The 21,124-nt window shown below is 34.4% G+C and overlaps 1 protein-coding gene across 3 annotated transcripts in view; it reads right to left on the bottom strand.

Moving 5' to 3' along the window:
- The window catches only part of KYNU (kynureninase), a 146,317-nt gene that overhangs the window by 15,399 nt on the left and 109,794 nt on the right, over positions 1-21,124 (bottom strand). The window lies entirely within an intron of this gene.

A 21,124-nucleotide genomic window follows, 5' to 3' on the forward strand; every position in this document is an offset into this window, starting at 1 on the left:
TCAATTATTGTAAATATTTATTTACAATAAATTAATTATCCCTAAATAATATTTCAGTTTTAGTGATGTCTAAATAAAAATTCCAAAGCACTCTTTTTTGGGACACGACAAAATGTTTTAAAATTTATATAGAATATATGGGTGAACATAACAAATTTTGAAATAGAAAAGTATGGAGAGGAATATGCTATATTATCTTATAATAGTGTCTTATATGCTTAATACGACAATATAGAGCATTATAAAATGCAGTACATAAATAAGAATAATTCTAGTAAAAATAATCAGTGAGACAAATGAGGTACGACAGTAAATACAGAAACAGTCTTCAGATCATGTCACAATTATCACCTCTTAATTATGACATTTGCAAAATGCAAAAATGAAAAATATATTTACATACTCATGATTTTCAAAAGAGAAATTTCTAAGTATAAAACAGAAGAAAATTCAAAAGAACATACCAACAGATTTATAAACATTTAAATTCTGTAGTAAAAAGACGGACAAAATTGGAAGCCAAACTAGAGATGGAGAAGAGGAGTGATATTTATCCCATATGAAAGAGTGTTTTCACTAAGAGGTTTTACATGGAAAAAGGACAATGTACCAACAGCGACCCAGCCACAGAGCATGGACAGGCAATTTATAAAGGAAAAACGTCCATGCCCCATGAATTCAGGAAAAGCAAACAAAACAAACAAAAACACGTCACTCTCGCTAATATTTCACACTATAATGTAAAGATGACACCATATTTATATGTCAAACATGCAAAGTGATTAACAAAAATTGTAAATATTTTTATTAAAGATTCAAAGAAAAAAATCAGCCACTTGTTGAATAATGATAATAAATAAGTAATAAAATCTTTCTGGAGGACAATTTAAGAAGATATGTAGGAAATATGCATTGTTTTCTGTCCCAGAAATTTTACTTCTTCCAATTTATCTAAATTGGGTTACACTATTTGGATTACACTATTTGAAGTAAGCCAAGATTCGTGTACTAGTGATAGGGAAAGTGGTCAGAGAAAATCTAGGTAGAAAAGAGTGGGTCCCCAGGAATCCCCACCCTCAAGCCAAAAAGCCAGAAACCACAGTCCAAAGTGAGAACTTCTGTCCCTGTTTTCTCACTCAAATGTTGCCTTTTCCTAAACCACCCCATCCTGTGCCTATATAAATCCCAGACTCAGTCAGTAGACAGTATACAGCTGGACATCGGAGAGAAGTGGCTTGACTTCCAAGGGACAGCTTGGCAGTGTAACTTTAGAGAAGAATCTGGCTAGAGACAGCCAGACTTCAGGGGAAGATTACCTACCCATCCCATCCCCTTCTCAGCTCCCCTTCCCGCTGAGAGCCACTTTCACCGAAAACAAAATCTCCCACATTTACCATCCTTCAATTTGTTCATGTGACCTTATGTTTCCTGGACACCAGACAAGAGCTTGGGAGCCATGAATGCAGGCATGAAAGGCTGTCACACTGGCCCTTTGCCCTCACTGATGGAAGGAGGCCGCCTGGTGTGAAAAGGCAGAGGCCCCACTGAGCTATTATCACTTAAGCCTACTGAGGACAGCAGAGCTAAAAGGACACTGTAACATGCCCTCTGGGGCTTGGAGAGTCGCAGGCACCCCCGCCTGGACTCTGCTGTGGGGCCTGCATGGTCTTCTCTCCTGCCGGTTCTAAAGCGTCGGGCCAGTTCCTACACCGGCTCCCACGAGGGGTGGAACGCTGCAGGTCTGAGTGAGTGGAGTTTGGTCCTACCAGCGCCAAAGTGGCCAGCCAGTTCCAGCACTCATTCATTTCAGCTCCCGTCATGTACTCGTTCGCTCGTGCACTTCCTCCCGCAAGGAGTTGAGAGCAGCGGGCTGAGTAAACGAGTCATCCCTATCACGAGTTCGGCAAGGGGTCAGGAGAATATCCTGCTTCATTAGGACAATTAACACAATACAATTATCAGTGTTAAAACCACCTAAATATCTTGTAATGGAGAACTGATAAAACAAATAACACCATGGCATATGAAGGAGTACTCTGCAGCCCTTATAAAAAATCTATTTAAAATAATATATACACAAAAAGATTAAAATAGCGATCACAATATTTTGAGTGTGATTCTAGTTTTAAAACAATAAAATGTATGCATTTATATTTAAATATGGCCAAAATGTTAAATATTTCAATTTATGCTTTATTCCTATGTTTTTCAGATTTTTCTTAAAGAGCACATATTGTTCCATCAATGAAAGCTTCTAATTATCATTTTAACTCCTCTTTATTAGTCCAAATTTAATTTCAAAAATATCTTATTTCATGCATTTTGCATGTAGTTTTATAGAATTAATTAGCAGAATCTGATTAATTGTACAAAATGATTATTTTTTAAAAATCCATCACTTAAAAATATCATACAGTTCTCATTAACTTATTAAAATTCATAGTGTACCAGGTTAGGCATACCTTTCAAACCTTATTTCTAATATTTATTCTCTCATTTCAAGTAATTCATTATGAGAACCTAATAATCCTCTCTTTTTGTCCCCACTAGTTCTTCTCCCTATAATGATGATATTGAGTGGAATCTGCATAGGAGGAACTGAAAAAAATCAGAACAAAATGGTAAAATCTCAAGTGATGGGATATCTACTGAAGTTCCAGTTAAAATAATAATAATAAAAATAATAATTCTCTAAAGAAAAGACAAGGTGCCCAATTTGAATTTCAAAAGCTACACCCTTGATACAATTATGGGTATAGATACGAGAGAGAAGGGCCATTTTTAGAGCAGCAGTTACATTATGTATCCTGCAGAAAAAGGAAGCACATCCACATGAAGAATCAACAGGAGCCCTAAGAGATGGAAATAGTGAGCAAATGAAGGGCTACAGTATCCTTTCTCCCTTATCCCTGCTTAGGTAACTCCCCCAAATTGCTAATCAGGGAAAATTCAACACATCAGTGAACAATGAGAAAAGAACTGAATATAGCACTAACACAAAGATTTTCCATGAAAAATGGGAGAAATCTACAAACGGATGAAAAATAAGCATCAGGAAAAGATTGCCTGAAAGTGGATGAGAAATGTAATGAAAATGAATAACTCGAGAAAAAACAGAAGCTTAATGAAATAATATTACATGTGTTTGGAAAAAGCCAAGTAAAAATGTAGCGGTAGAATGAATACATCTGGGAAGAAGTAGAAAAGAAAAATAAAGCACATAAAAGAAAGGAAAAAAGATTTGAAAAACTGCAAGAAAGCCAGGATACTGTGGAAAAACTAGCAAGGACAAAAAAGAGTTGTGAGAAAAAATAAACAAAAAGATATATTTAAAATCATTTAGAGAGAAAATGACAAATTTAATGAACAGATAAATAAGTTTTATCATAATCGAAATGAGTTTCCAAAGAAGAAAAGCATAAAATAAATTTTCTTAAATTTATGATTCACGACAACTTTTATGAAATAAAAATGATCTGAATCTACATTGAAAAAATACAACACATGGACACAGGGAGGGAAGCATCACACACTGAGGTCAGTCATAGGGGGGACCTAGAGGAGGGACAGCGAGGGCTGGGGAGTTGGGGAGGGATAACATGGGGAGAAATGCCAGATATAGGTGATGGGGAGGAAGGCAGCAAACCACACTGCCATGTATGTACTATGCAACAATCTTGCATGTTCTTCACATGTACCAAAACCTAAAACGTAATTTTAAAAAATGCACACACACACACACACACATACACACACCATCCTCTGAGTTAGGTGGGAGGAATTAACTCAGAATGGTCAATTTTGGTTACTATCTATTAAAATTATTGGATTTTAAGGATAGAGAAAAATTGGAGTTCCACTCAAAAAAGGTTAAGTCAGAATAAAGAAAGAAACGTCAGACTGGCTTCAAATTTATGAAATGCAGCCATTCAATGTCAGAGACTAATGTAGAAATACATGTTCAATACTGAAAGAAAGAAACATGATACATGAATGCTATGTTTGACTAAGTAGAATTGTATAAGTTTTACTGTTATTGATCAAGCAAGGGTTCTGCTAATATTTTTCCCATGAATTCTTCATTACCTGAAAAATAATTTAAGTCAGCCAAGAGATGACTGGTGAAACTATAACAAAATGACATACTGTGACTATTGAATGTATTTAATTATAGGACTGAGATTAAGGTAATAGTAAAGGGGAAATGCTATATGAAAGTGTAAAAATAAACAACTAAACAAATAGGGGAGTTAACGGAGTTTTACTCACTATCTACAATTTAAACTTGACAGTTCAGGTAGAACAAGTATAATCAGATCTAAGAATACAAAGTAAATATGAAGAAAGTTAAAATTATTGATAAAAGTATCCTTCTTATCACTTAATCTTTTTGGTCTGAATTCCACTTTGTCATATATAAAGATTGCATCTTGCTTTATTTTTCACTTTCTATTTATACTTTAGTCATCCTTTTATTCTATTTTTTCTGAGTTATTTATTTTAATTGAGTCTCTTTGCTTTGCAGTACAATCTGGTAACTTTATCTTTCAATATGTGAATTAAACCTATTGATATTTATTACTTTGACAAATATGTCTGATCTTAAGTCAATGTCTTTTAATGTCATATTTTCTATTTCTAATGTTTTAAAAAGTCAACGAGATGATTTGCTTTTTTACTCATTATTTTTTAGTTAGTAGTTATTCCGATATTTAAGGTTTTAAGTTGAATTTTTCTTTTCCTTTATTCTATTAGTTTTGTTCCTTGAACAATGATAGATTCAGCAGCTTTCCTCTTCCTCTAACCTAATCTGTCATCACCTGATAGTTTCGTTAATAATTTGACAAATTCACAATAAAAATAAAACGGTTAATAATTGCTGTTCATAACATAACACAATATCAACACTCATAAAGCAGACATTACAGAGACTGTAAGAAGAGAGAAATATCCTGTGACAGAAGTTTTATTAACTTCTCTAAGTCCATGATCAATCAAGTGGACAAATATATCGATTAAGACGGTAAATCTAACATAAATGTTTAATGCTGTGACTTGAAGTAAAGAAGATTATAGCTTTCAAAAGAAATGCTCATAAAATGTTTACGTAACTACACAAAATCTTTAATATTTACAAAATGTATATATTGCTGACCATAGTATCTGAGTAAAATCCAACAGGACTAATAATCAATAAAAAACTCAGAAAATGAAAAGACTCAATTATCTGGCAAGTTAAAAGTAAATTTTTCTGAAATTACTTTTAGAATAAAGAGAAATACAAACTGAACTGGTAAAATTTCCTTTATACGAATGATTTTAAAAAGTTCCTGATCAAGACTTTTGGGAAATTGCCAAAACAGTGCAGAGAGAACAATTCATAGCTTTAAATTGTAGCTCAATATAAAAATTAGAAAGAAAGCAAATAAATCAATAATAAGACTAAAAAGTATTATAAAAGTACACAAAAAGAGTCTAAAATAAAGCAGTAGTATGCAATTAACAAAGGACAAAGCTGAAATCAATAGTTAGAAAACATAAAATGACAGTTACATTGATACATAAATCAAAAGTTTGTTGTGGGGAGGGAGAGAAATACCAATTAATCAAGAAAACACAAGAAGGTACAGCTATGAAAAGAAAAACATATGCAGAGGGATATTCACAAAATAGGGAAAAATAAGCACATTGTAAGATAGACATTGCTTAAATTAATTTATAAATCTGGATCAAATGAATAATTTTCTGGGAGAATATTACTTATTCAACCTAATCTTAGAAAGGAACAAAAACGGAAACCAACAGATTTTAATAGAAATAGAGAAAAAGCTCAGACATCTAAAATCACAAAAGAAGGTGATCTCATGGGGAAATTCTATCAACACTTTTCAGTAGATAATTCCAATGCTATTTAAACTAATTTAGTGCATAGAAAACAAAAACCAAATCAAAAAAGAGGTATGGGAGATACTATCACTTTTTGTGATGTTATTATATTAATATTAAACTAGGTTAGAATTGCATATATAAAATAGTCAATCTTAATATTAATACAAAAACCATAAAATACTACAAACAGATTCTCACAGCATATTAAATAATAACATTATGAATCGTAGCATTCACATAGAGCAAAAATGGCTCTATATTAGCAAATTTATTAATATACAATTCATTTTGTTAGCTAAAGGAAAAAAATCATAAGATTAACTACTTGAACCTTGTAGATAATAATCTCAAATTATTCTTGTCTTTAAAAATCTAAAGAAAGCAATGGTAGAAATGTACTTAATGTATTGAATTACAGCAATCTCAGCCTGAAAGTCAAACTCAGATTTAACAACAACAAAGTCACTCTCATTAATACTATGATTTTGTAGATATAAAAATTGGAAAGAAGATGTAAGTTATTACTACTATACTTTCAAGTTACATAATTTTATGCCTAATATGGATATAAAGATAGGTTAGTATGATAGTCTGGTGCAAAATTAATATAAGAAATAAATATCTGAAATCTCAAATTGCTACAGATGTATTACCAAAAATAGTTCAAGATCTACATTCCTAAATAACAAAAATACTTCAATAATATTCAATATCAAGAAAAATGTCAATTATCCTTAAATCGATGCACAAATTTAATATTATCTCAGTTGATATAATTTGGATATGTGTCCTTGCCCAAATATCATATTGAAATGTAATTCCCAGTGTCGAAGGTGGGGCCTGATGGAAGGTGACTGGCTCATGGGAGTGGATTTCTCATGAATGGTTTAGCGCCATCCATTTTGGTCCTGTCCTTGCAAAAGTAAGTTAGTCTTGTGAGATCTGGTCATTTAAAAGTGTGTAGCATCTCCTTCGTTGTTCTCTCTTGCTCCTGCCACGTGAGGTACCCACCCCCCATTTGCCTTCTGCCATGATTTTAAGTTTCCCAAGGCTTCTACAAAAGCTGAGCAGATTCCAGCACGATGTTTTCTGTACAGCCTACAGAACTGTGAGCCAATCAAACCTCTTTTCTTTGAAAATTACCCAGTATCAGGTATTTCTTTATAGCAATGTGAGAAAGGCCCAATACACCAGTAAAAATAGGTTTTCACTTGGGAAACAGAAAAGCTATTTCTAATGTCATTTGGGAAAACAAATGAGAAATCTCTAAAAAACAAGAACAATGAAGTGAAGTATTTTGACAAGACATTAAAATATTGTAAAACTCCAAAAGGAAAACAATATGGCACTTTGTTACCAAAACAATTAATATATAATTCATTATATTAATAAAGCTAGAGAAACTCAGGATCATTTCTATAGACCAATGAATCAGAAGAGAAAGTCCAATCAAGCACAAATATACTTTATAAAAATCCTCCATAGATCATATTACAAAGGATTAATTAATCTTTCTAGTATAAGAGTATATAAAGATCAATAAAGCAAAAATAAAAATCTAATAAAAATGGCCAAAGGATATGAATAGATCATTTATAGAAAAGAAAAACAAATTGTTCTTAAAAGTTAAAAAGAAAATCTCTTCAATTACTAATAATATGGATACAAATTAAAGCTACATTGTGATACCATTGTTCACCTCTCAGATTGGCAAAAATCCAAACATCTGATTATGTACTCTATTGGTGTGACTGTGGGTAAAGGCTAACTCCCATGTATTACCTTGGGAGTATAATGTGATGCACCTTTGTGAAAACAAATGAGCAACAGCTTCCAAAGTCATAAAGACAAACATGATTGACCTAGGAAATTCACTTTGGGAAATTTAATCTCCAGAAGTATTTAAGTATGAAGTAAATTATGTATAGTTATAGTACTGCATCTTTTTAGCAACAGTACAAGATTGAAAGGAACCTAGAAATAGTCCACACAGAAAATCAACAAAGAGATATCAAAGTTAAACTATAGTCTACCAAATGGACTTAACAGACACAGAATACTTCATTCAACTGCTTTAGCATACACATTTTTCTCATCAGCACATGGAACATTCTCCAGGATATACTTAGGCCACAGAACAAGTCTCAACAAAATTTTAAATGTTGCAATTATATCAAGTATCTTTTCTGATCATAAGGAAATAAAACCAGAAATGAGTTACCAAAGGAACTTTGGAAACAGTACAAATATATGGAAATTAAGCAACATGCTCCTGAACTACCAGTGGGTCAATGAAGAAAGTAAGAAGCAAATTTAAAATTTCTTGAAACAAATGAAAATGGAAACACGACACACTAGAACTTCCGGGATAAGCAAAATCAGCACAAGAGGAAAGCTCATGGCAGTAAGTGCCTACATCAAAAGAGTAGAAAGATTTCAAACAGAAAAACCTACTGATGCACTTCAAGGAACTAGAAAAGTAAGAACAAACCAAACTCAAAATTAGTAGAAGGAAGGAAAGAATAAAGGTCAGAATAGAAATAAATGAAATTGAGAATAAAGCAAATAACTTTTTTTAAATGCTGTGATTTTTTTTGTAAAGATAAACAAAATTGGCAAACCTTTAGCCAGACTAAGAAAGAAGACTCAAATAAATAAAATTACAAACTAAAAAGGAAACATTACAACTGATGCCACAGAAATACAAAAGATCATTACAGACTACTATGAACAGCTATATGCAACAACTTGAAAAACCTAGAAGAAATTAATAAATTCCTGGACACACACAACCTACCAGGGTTGAACTATGAAGAAACAATAAGAAGACTGAAGCAATAATAAAAAGTCTCCCATCAAAGAAAAGCCGAAGACCTGATGGATTCACTAATAAATTCTACCAAACACTTAAAGAAGAACTAATATGAATTTTACTCAAACTATTTCAAAAATTGAAGAGGAGGGAATACTTTCAAACTCATTCCATGAGGCCAGCATTACCTGATACCAACAGCAGATAAGGACACAGCAACAGAAAAAGAAGACTACTGGGCAATATCCCTGATGAACACAGTTGCTGAAATCCTTGACAATATAATAGAAACTCAATTTAAACAACACATTAAAAAGATTATTCATCATGATCAAGTGCCTTCACCCCAAAGATGCAAGGATGGTTCAACATACACAAATTAGCAAATGTGATAATCACATGAACACAATCTAGGAGAAAAACCCTATGATCATTTCAATAGGAGCTGAAAAAGAATTTAATAAAATTCAACACACTTCATGATAAATATTCTCAACAAATTGGCTATAGAAGCAATACACCTCAATAACATAAAGGTCATAGATGCCAAACCCATAGCTTATATCAAATTGAACAGGGAAAAATTGAGAGCCTTTTTTCTAAGAGTGGAAAAAGACAAAGATACCTACTTTAACCACTGCTGTTGAACATATTACTGAAAGTTCTAGACATAGCAGTCAGGCAAGAGGAATAAATAAAAATCATTCAAATAGGAAAAGAAGAAGTCAAGTTATCTCTCTTCACTGATGATATCCTCCTATACCTAGAACATGCTAAAGAATCTGCCAAAAAGGCCCTGGAACTGATAACCAGCTTCAATAAAGTTTCAGGCCACAAAATCAATGTTAAAAAAAAAAAAATAGCATTTCTATACATCAATAACAATCAAGCTGAAAGCCAAATAAAGAATACTATTATTTATAATAGCTGAAAAAACATAAATTAAGTACCTGGGAATACATCTAAACAAGGAGGTAGATGATCATTACAAGGAGAACTATAAAGCTCAGCCAAAAGAAATCAGAGATGACACAAATGGAAGAACATTCCCTGCTCATGGACAGGAAGAATCAATATTGCTAAAATGGCTATCCTGTTTAAAGCAATCTACAGATTCAACACTATTCCTATATCAATCTGCCAACATTATTTTTCACGGAACTAGAAAAAACTATTCTAAAATATATATGGGACCAAAAAAGAGCCCAAATAGACAAAGCAATCCTAAGAAGAAATAACAAAGCTGGTGGCATCACATGACTTGACTTCAAACTACACTTTAAGGCTACAATAATCAAAATGGCATGGTACTGGTACAAAACAGACGTATAGATCAATGGGACAAGATAGAGAATCCAGAAATAAAGCTGCACACAAATAGCCATCTGATCTTTGACAAAGTTGACAAAAACAAGCAATTGGAAAAGGACTCCCTATTCAATAAATGGTGTTTAGATAACTGGCTGTCAATATGCAGAAGAATAAAACTGGACTTCTACCTTTTACCATATACGAAAATTAACTCAAGATGGATTAAAGACTCAATGTAAGACCTAAAACTATAAAAGTTTTAGAAGAAAACCTAAGAAATACCATTAGGGATACCACCTTTGGCAAAGAATTTGTGACTGCATCCTTAAAAGCAATTGTGACAAAAACAAAAATAGACAAGTGAGACCTAATTAAACTAAAGAGCTTCTGCACTGCAAAATAAGCTATCAACAGAGTAAATGGACAACCTACAGAATGGGAGAAAATATTTACAAACTATGCATCTGACAAAGTTTAATATCCAGAATCTAAAGGGAACTAAAGCAATTGACAAAGAAAAAACAACCCAATTAAAATATGGGCAAAATACATGAACAGATGCTTCTGAAAAGAAGACATACAATTGGTCAACAAACATATCAAAAAATGCTCAACATCACTCAGAAAGATGCAAATCAAAACCACAATGATATACTGTCTTACACCAGTCAGAATGGCTACTATGAAAAGGTAAAAAAGCAACCAATGTTGGTGAGCTTGTGAAGAAAAGAGAACACTTATACACTGTTGGTGCAAATGTACATTTTTTCAGACATGTGGAAAGCAGTTTAGGTATTTCTCAAATAACTTACCTCTACCATTCAACCATCAATCCCATTACTGGGTATATATCCAAAATAAAATAAATTAGTTTACCAAAAAGATACATGCACTCATATGTTCATTGTAGCACTACGCACAACAGGAAACACATGGAATCAACCAAGGCACCCATCAATGGTGGATTGGATAAAACAGATACGGCACATATACGCAATGGGATACTATACAGACATAATAAGGAATAAAATCATGTCCTTTCCAGCAACATGGATTCAACTAGAAGCCATTATACTAAGCAAATTAATACAGCAACAGAAAACCAAATATCACATGTTCTCACTGATAAGCAGGGGCTAAACATGGACACAAAGATGGGAACGTGGACATAAGGATGATAACAATAAACACTGAGGACTACTAAAGCAAGGAGAGAGGGAGGGGATCAAGAATTACAAAACTACTGGTACTATGCCCAGTACCTAGGTGACAGGATCAGTAGGACCCCAAATCTCAACATCACACAATATACCCAGGTTAAGCCTTCATAGACACCCTCTGAATGTAAAATAAAGGTGAAGTTTTAAAAATAAAAAACAAACGAACTAAACCATAAAGTCATAATTACCAAAAGTTCTGATTTTCTTTTTGGCACGGTTAGAACACAAGTCAGAATCTTTCTCATGTCTAATATAAACAGCAGTTCACATAACTGAACTACATCAGTTGGGGTAAACTAGGAGAAAAAAATTATGACACAATTGTTTGTATGAGATGTCAAGTTAATCATAACGGATTTTTGCTTGGAAAATTATTAAGAACTGATTTAGAAGGCAAACAAAGTATTTGAGACTTTTCTGGTAACAATTTATACAATCCATATCCACTCAGAAAATTCTCAAGCTGCATTGTGTACAGGAAAGAAATAATTGTATAATCCTTTTAGAGATAACCAAATTGTTTCCTAAATTACATATTAACATATTGAAATGTGCATCTATGTGAAAAACAGAATTTGAAATATGGACGAATGTGAGGTCTTGCCTCAGAGGTGAAGTACATAAATCTTATTCCAAAGGAAATAATCACTGACTGTAAAATTTTACTTGATGGTAATAAACCTGATACTTTATCTGTAGAGACATCCAGTTTCACTTTTCAAAGCCTCAGGGCAAGCTTTATTTTAAATGGTAACTTGCTAAAATATTTCAACAGGATGAACTTTAAGAGAAAACTATATTCTAGAATTGGTTTTTGTTTAGACTACTAGCTAAAGGACAGATTTTGAATAGTCCAGAGGAAAAAAAGAAAAGGAGATAAAAATATGTTTCAGGTGTGAGGAAATAGACTATACTTAGGGCAAAGACATGCCTCTGGCATTACTCCAAGCTCAACTCGAGCCACTGAGTTAAATTCAAAGAACCTATCAATGAATTTCACTGTTGAAACTGACATTCTGTCTAAGCTGCACTATTCATTGCTAGGAAAATCTGAGCTTCCAAGCCGACATCACTGATTCCAGTGTATCTCAAAAGACACAGTCTTAATCTGAGGGGAAATATTTTGGATAGTCTCATCTATAAGCTCACAAATCTGTTTATATTTCCCTGATCCTGATTTCCCTAGTGTGGAACTTCATCTCCATAAACAGAACAAAATAAAGGATGGACAAAAAACCAGGAAGAAAGAAAGAATATCATTTACATAAACATAAACAAATATCCAAGCTTACATCTAGCATTTAAGGACATTTAAGGACACACAGATGATCTTTATCAGGTCATGAGTCATGAAATATCCAGCATTTACATACTGATCATATTTTCAGTTGTATGCCTTGACACTGAATAATTACCACGCACTGATTCACTCTACTTGGCTCCAGAGCATTTTGCATAATGCTCCTGGTCTGTCCACTCCACCTCCAATATGCATATAGGATAGGTGATTTGATTTCCCTACAACCTCTTTTTTCCATTAGAATTTTTATTTTTATTTTTGTCCTATTTGATTTTAAGTGAGTTATGCAGACCTTTTCCATTAAGTTTACTAAATGTTTAGACATACACTTAATATTTAGCTTCAGAATTGTTGTCTAATGATTTTTTCCAGAAAAGCACTAAATCTGATGAGAAAACTTATCATCCATTGAGAGGCCAAGATAGAAGGATTGCTTGAAGCCAGAGTTTGAGACTGGCCTCCACAACATAGCAAGACTTGTCTCTTAAAAAAAAAAAAAGCCAGGAATGGTGGCACACACCTTTAGTCCCACCTACTTGGGAGACTAAGGTGGGAGAATCACTTTAGTCCAGGAACTCAAGATTACAGTAATCTATGATCGACTGCACTCCAGCCTGGGTGACAGAGCCAGACTCTGTCTCTAAACAAACCAAAAACAAACACACAAAACACCTGATGGTCCAGTTTTGAATCTGTTCCTGTTTCTCCATCTTATATTAAATCTTGTGTTGTCATTTCCCCTGATTTGAAAACTGTATGGATTCAGAGTTACAAGACCAAATTTCCTGCAAGTAACAAATGTGAGTTCACGATAGAGTTAAATTCAGATAGATAAAAGCAAAGAAAATAGAATTATTTGATCATTTAAGTTCACGGCCTGATGACATTTATATATGCAACTTTTCTTTAATATTATCAAATTTCTAGAAATTAAAAATAGATCTACCACAAGACCCAACAATTCCTCCTCTGGACATATACCCAAAGGAAACAGAATCAGCACCTTGTAAAGATATCTGCACTCCCATGTTCACTGAAGCATATTCAAAACAGCAAAGATATGGAATCAACCTAAGCATCCATCAACAGATGAGTGGAAAAGAAAATATGAACACACACACACACACACACACACACACACACACAGAAAGAGAGAGAGAGAAAGAGAGATTATTTAGCCCTATAAAAGAACAAGGTCTTGTCATTTACCACAACATGGATGAGGCTGGAGTACATTATGCTAAGTGAAATAAGCCAGAGCCAGGTGTGGTGGTACACACTAGTAGTCCCAGCTACATGGGAGGCTGAGGTGGGAGGATCACTTGAGCCTGGGAGTTCAAGGCTGCATTGTGCTGTGATAGCACCTGTGAAAAGCTATCACACTCCAGCCTGGACAGCATAGTGAGACTTTGTCTCTAAAAAATTAATAATAAAAAAAGAAAGAAAAAAGCCAGACATGGAAAAATTGCATGATCTCACTTACGTATGGAATCTAAAAAAAAAAAATCAAATATACAGAGATAAAGAACAAAACATTGGTTCCCAAAGACAGGCGTGATGGAAGAAAATGTGGACAGGTAGGCCAGAGGACACAAAGTAGCAGACATGCAGGATGAACAAGTCTAGAGATTGAATGTACGGCATGAAGACTACAGGTATTAAAATTGTACTGTATTTGGCATTCATGCTAAATGAGTAGATTTTTACTGTTCCTGCTAGAAAAAAACATAGGTAACTGTATGATGATGGATATGTTAATCTGCTTCGCTATAGCGACCGTTTTATTGCTTATATGTATCCCATACATCATGTTACAGACCTTAAATATACACAGTAAAAAAAAACTCAAAAATGTGAAAAATATTATGGGAAATGACACAGGGACCTTTCTACTCCATAGTTCCTCCCTTTTTTTTTAATGAGATGGAGTCATGCTCTGTCACCAGGTTGGAGTGCAGTGGCAGATCTTGCCTCACTGCAACCTCCACTTCCCAGGTTCAAGTGATTCTCCTGCCTCAGCCTCCCAAGTACCTGGGATTACAGCACGTACCACCACTCCCGGCTAATTTTTTGTATTTTTAGTAGAGATGGGGTTTTGCCATGTTGGCCAGGCTGCTCTCGAACTCCTGACCTCAGATGATTCACCCGCGTCAGCCTCCCAAAGTGCTGGGATCACAGATGTGAGTCACCATGCCCAGTTCCGAGCCTCTTCTGTGTTAGAGCTGCTTTATTCTGTTTTCCCTGGGCACAGGAAACATTTCATATTTTGGAGAACCTCCAACTTGAAGAGACCCTCCGATTTTGAGACAACCAGTGTTATTTTCTCTAGCTGAATCAGCAGTGACTTTGGATATTTCCTCCCAGTCACTAGCATTCTAGGCTCTTCTTAGAGCTTCAGTGATTTGGGTTCTGAGGACTTCCGCGGATTGTCGGAACACAGCATGAACCGAAGCAATGTCTGCTTGTCATTCAGGCTGCAGCAAACTTTACCTTGCTTTCCCTTCTTATCTGTTCAGACTGGCCTTTGTAAACCAATAATCTGAAGTTTTTCTATCATTCTTTACCCAGAAATATTATATGTTGGTGAAAAAGTAATTGTGGTTTTTGTCATTACTTTCCATGGCAAAAACCGCAATTACTTTTGAACCAACCTAAATAGTTCCTGTTTTTTTCTCTTTTGCAATCATAACAAAAATACTTAAGAAAAAATGTACTATTGAAAATATACAAGGTTTGTATATTTATTCTATTTTTATACTATATATTTTTATACTATTGCAAATATACAACTTTGTATATTTCTGCTTTCCTGAAAAATTTATTGACATATGACTGAGCCTTTCTTCTTTTTATTTTTTTTCATCAAGTTCTCATGCCTATTATAGATGCACATGTGACTTATTGACAAAGAGGGCCAGATTATTTTCTTTCTGGTTTTCCTAGGTCACTGGAAATTCTTACGAGCAGGGCCTTGTTCTGTTTCTCTTTGCATGCCTGGGCCCTAACATGGAACCTGGCATATGGGAGTTCTACCCGTACTACTTAAAGTGAAATGCGAATGACCTAAGCAAACTTCAGACACAATCAGGTAGATCATTTTCCCTTTAAAGCAGTGTTAGTGTCTGGGGGAAGGATTGATCTCTCCATCTGTGACCGCGGTCTCATCATAATATTAATGAATTTGCTAGTATCAGAGTTGAATAATCTATTACACTCATCAAACACCCCACATCTCCACGACAGGGTAGTTCTTTCAATTCTCCAACTTGGGGAAAACACATCCCTAGAGTCTGGATGACCTACTTATCAGGAAGCCTCACTCTTAGCTTAAGCTAGGGCAAGATACTTTGTGTTGGTTTTTATTTAGAGAAAACAATTTGTGTTAGCCTTGAGAAGATTTGGCTATGATGCATCGGATCAGATGGCACCAGACCAGTGAAAATAATACTAGTGACCCCTTTAGTGGAGGGGTTAGATACTGGTCATGCCTGATTAACTTCCCTCCAGGTGAAACCTAATGAGCTATCCTTTCATCACCCTAAGTGCTTAAGTTAGTAGTACCTAGTTTAACTAGAATTTAGGAAACATTGCTGTTAGTAAAGATAGTATTGTACGCTCAGGAGGAAAAATGAATATTGCCTTTATTTTATCTTTGGGACAGAGTCTTGCTATGTCACCCAGGCTGGAGTACAGTGGTGCCATCTTGGCTCACTGCAACCTACACCTCCCGGGTTATTCTCCTGCCTCAGCCTCCTGAGTAGCTGGGATTACAGGCACACACCACGACTCCTGGCTAATTCTTGTATTTTTAGTAGAGACAGGTTTTCATCATGTTGGCCAGGCTCATCTCAAACTCCTGACCTCAAGTGATCTACCCATCTTGGCCTCCCAAAGTGCTGGGAATACAGGTGTGAGCCATCATGCTGGGCTGCCTTTAGTTTTTATTCCTCCAGCAGCTTCAACACATTTAGAGCTATCCATGCTGAGAGTTGATAAGGAAGATTTTACTGGACCTGAGACTTGAATTTCAATCCCACAACTTTCTACCAGTACAGAGTGGGGCACCAGTTATTTCAAAATCTACAGCTTTATAGGGCTATGGATAAACAAAGCGTGAAGCTTCTAGTGCAGTGCCTGTCAAGGTAAGCTTATTGTAAGCATTAGATTCCCCTCCCTCATTAAATACATCTGGTATTGATCTTAAACCTTACAGTTGAAAATTAATACATGGGGAAGGAAATGTAAAAGCTTATCATCTAATGATTTTGTTAGATTTTGATGAATCTGTCAAAATGATAGGCATATTAAGTAATTTGTCTTCCAGAAGTTTAAAGTAAATCAAAAGTGACATTTTTTCATGGAAGATCTTAATCAAATAATGGGGAAATGTCTTTGGTTGGAAGTCAGAAGACCTATTTTCTGGTTCCACCTCTACCCAAAACACAGTATGTCAAACACAGCATTCATGTTTTTCTTTACATTTATTCATCCGCTCAACTCTTTCTGCTGTTAGGTAGTCTTAGACACCTTTATTGGACAGCATTAGACTATTTCCCTGTTCTCTTTGAGTCTCACGAGTCATTCATTTTATCGTTTATTCTTCAAAATGGCTTTGTCATCTACTCCTTCTTTTATAGTCCACTGTTAGACCCTAACCCAACCCATATCATCTGGTTTGCAGAATAAAATAAAATAAAATAAAATAATCAAATTTCTGATGACAAGTAAAATTAATAACAAAATTTTAAAGTATGAATACCAAAGTTTTGTAAAGAATTGTTTTTGTATTAAATATCAGAATCAGGATCAGAAAGCTATCTTAAGTTAATATGAACAGATAACTGAGCTATATTAATGAGTTAATTGTGTGGAGAAACTAAACCATTTTAGAAAGTAATTGCTTATTTAATGTACCAATGTTTATGATGATGTATATTCAAAACCCATTCTTCCTACAAGCATGAATGGCCCTGTGCTGAGTACTGAACAGAACTTATTATGACTCCTCCGTTAAGGCTGGTAAGATTATGTTTGCATAAAAAGGAGGAAATAAGGAAGGAGTTAGAGCCTAAATGAATCAGATACATTCACCATAGTTAAGAACCATAAGGGCCATTGACTATTATTTTATTTTATTTTGTATCTTTTGAAAAGAAGGAATGCTAAAATTTATCAAAGAAAACTATTTGTCCTAGAGTTACATATTAAAGATAATATATGAACCTTTATGCACATAATGCTTTCTGTGGAAACTATTAAAAATTTACCCCTTGGCATTTTCTTTTTAAAAAACCTGATGCAAACAGTGGCTGTGAGACAGAGCAAAGAAAAAAAAATAGCAACATGTATTTCCCCATTTCTTTTCAATGGGATCAAAACAAAAATCAGGAGCAGTATTTCAGTATTTCAACCTTTCTTCTCATTTAGCAAACTTTTCTCTCATTTTTGTGCATTCACTAAAGAACAGAGAACTTGACAATTCTGTTTGTGGAGTGATATTAAAAATTCAAGAGTATGAGTTATGATGATTGCTGGGTATATCTGACAGAAACATCAAAGACCTCGTGTTCAAACACTGTATCACAGGAGGAAATAATAACTTGTGCTTGAAAATACTGATGACATTTTCATAACCCAAATATGAAAGAAACAAGGGACTACACGAAGAGTAAAATGTGTTCTTCTTAGGAAAAAAAAGAACTTATAACTGATTCCATAACTGCGGCCAAGGCATCAGGGTTTTATTAATGTTTTATTTACTGAAGTTACAAGAGTACTTTATATCTGAAAAGTGTAAGTACAATATGACCGCTTACAAAGAAAGAATTTCCAAGTTGCCTACCTCATTATCTGACGCTAGCATCTCTCTTTTGCATTTATTCACTTAACGAAATTATGTATTTCCAACAGCTTCGGACAAAGGACACAAAGGACTATCTGGACTTTGAACCAGCTCCTCTGATGATTCTAATTGTTTGCCATCCTTTGTCTTTCCCCACCCCCATTACCTGTGAATCTATTACTTCTGTATGGAAGCTATAAAACTCCACAGAACACTTAAGAATGGCCTGGAGAATCAAATTATTGGCTCCCATGCCAATAAGAAATCCTGTTCAGAAGAAATAGTTGAGCAACATTTCTGCACAGCTAGCAACTAAGGAAAACAGGATGGAAACTAAGGCATGTTTGCTGGGAAATGGGCACATTCACTTCCTGTAGTCTCACTTAATTTTTACCACACGACTTTGGGGTAGATATTCTTTCTACCATTTTAGATTAAAGTAAGGCTTAAAGTGGTTGAGTGACTCAACCAAAGGGGAACAGCTGGTTAAGCCAATGTCCTGCTCAATAAATAAACAAGAACCCTGACGACAAGCAAGAAGCTGTGATCAAGACAGCACAACCAGAACAAAGCTGATGAAAAAAGTAAAACTGAGTACCTTAACAAGCAGTAGGACAGTAGAAGCTGAGATGCTTTGTCCCTGGAAACAGAAAGGAAGGGCAGAGGTGAAAAGCAAGGCTGAATAAAGTCAAATGGCTTAATAACTTTGCAGCTGATACTTGTTACTAGGGGCTCTATTTCTATTGTTTCTGCTCCTAATTAAATTATCCTTCTTTTTTGAGGTTTATTAGAGTTTTCCCATGTTTCACTCATCAATTCTCCGAAAATAGTTAATGAGAGGCTTTGCTAGAAGCCAGAGATAGAGATAGCATGATAAGGCAAAACAGACATTGTCTCTGCCCACCATCCCTGCCCAACAGTGTAAAGTCTATTGGATGTGAGTATGGCTGGGGTAGGTGGTAACTAAGTATATTCAATGAAATTGTGAGAAGCAGACTCTTAAAGTGCTGTCCATTTTTGACTCCTAGTGTGAATGCCTTTGTCCAACTCCCTCCCTTTTCCCTAGAGCAGAATTTGCAACTCCACACCAAGAAGTAAGAATCCAGGAGACAAAGTGAGATAGAAGGAATGAGGAGAAGGAAAATAGAATCAAAGCTAGGTGCCTGATATCTTAACAGTCAGTACATAGGGAAGACAAAGTGCTTTGTCATATTCCATCATGAGTGAGGCATTAAGTGGATTAAAACACTGAAATATATGAAACCAGAGACTCAAGATGTTTCAGTTTCATCAACATCAATATTGAAGTCATTACAAGGAGAGAAGAGAGTGAATGCCAGTTATACAAATTGGGTCATTCTTGTCATACTCACCTAAATCAAAGTCTAAAGGCTAGAGGAGAAAAGCACTCGGCACATAACACTCTTCCAAGAATTGAATTCTGCACAAACCCAGCTGCTGAAACTACCTGCTGTAATCCTAAGACCAGTTTCAGTTAGTATTTGCTGAAACACATGCTATAACTCTAAGACTAGTTTTACCGACTGTCACTCACCAAAAATCAGACTTTCCAGCTCCCAAAAGCTTTTCTAATGCCACTGAGTTTTCTTTCAAAAAGATATGTAACATTTCTTTAAAATAAATACCACAGCATTTTTTTTTTGTTCTTTAGACATACTGATGACTACCTGATCTTTATGTGTGCCCCAAATTGCAATTCTGTGATTCTCAAATAAAATGTTAAATTTAGAGATTTGTCTATGTATTCTATTTTGACCTCATAATAGTAAGAGAAATAGAATAAAGAAAATAGTAGTTCTTAATGGAGGTTATTGATATTATAATTCTCTAACAATGAGTTGTAAATGGAGACAGAGTACTCTGGAGCTGGAAAATAATATAATTTTCTACAAAACATGGCATAAAGATTAATATCTTCATATAAGAGTGATATCATTGAATTCTCTGGTCATAGCAATTACTTAAATAAATTATTCATCAAAACAACTCAACCAGTAATAAATACAGACTCACATAGTTTTCTGCCGTGTAGCAATAGAAAAGGAGGGGAAGGAATATTTCATATTATATGTGCTATAAAGTCCTAGGGCCACTGGTTGCTAATTATTTCAGACCATCACTGATTTTTCATTGATGTTTTTCTTCCTTTACATCTTTATTTGGATATAGAGTATTAACAATTACATTGTTATCATAATAATTGGTATTAATAATTGGTATTAATTCAATCTTAATGAAATTCTAAATGTTATTTCCTCTGGAAAAAACTGCAGCCTTGTAAGATGAATGCTCTATACGTTCATTTCTTAAAAAGAAATTTAATCATCTCAATGGATTATTATAGCAAGAAGATGAGATTTCTATCCTATTAACCTTTATTTTCACCCATACCCCTTGTGAAATAAGACATGTGGGGCTCTCTTCTATGATGTATGACATTTTTCAGGCTATTCTGAATATTTTCATGAGGAACAACATTAATGGTACTATATTTTTAATATAAGAGCCCACACTGATATTTGGTTAACTAAAGTTTTGAAAAACATTACTAATTTAAATAAAATAAGAAAAGAAAAAATTCCATTTAGTAAAACTATATTAGAGAGCCTGTCTCCCATATTATCTTCCAACTGATAGCTCACAACTTGAACCTAGGTGATTGATGATTCCTCAAACACTCAGCTAAGTTCTTATAAAAATAATCAAACAAGTATAACTTAAAACATGTG

This window comes from Aotus nancymaae, unplaced genomic scaffold (assembly GCF_030222135.1).
Source record: "Aotus nancymaae isolate 86718 unplaced genomic scaffold, 86718_ANA_hifiasm-v0.15.2.pri h1tg000029l, whole genome shotgun sequence".
NCBI lineage: Eukaryota > Metazoa > Chordata > Mammalia > Primates > Aotidae > Aotus > Aotus nancymaae.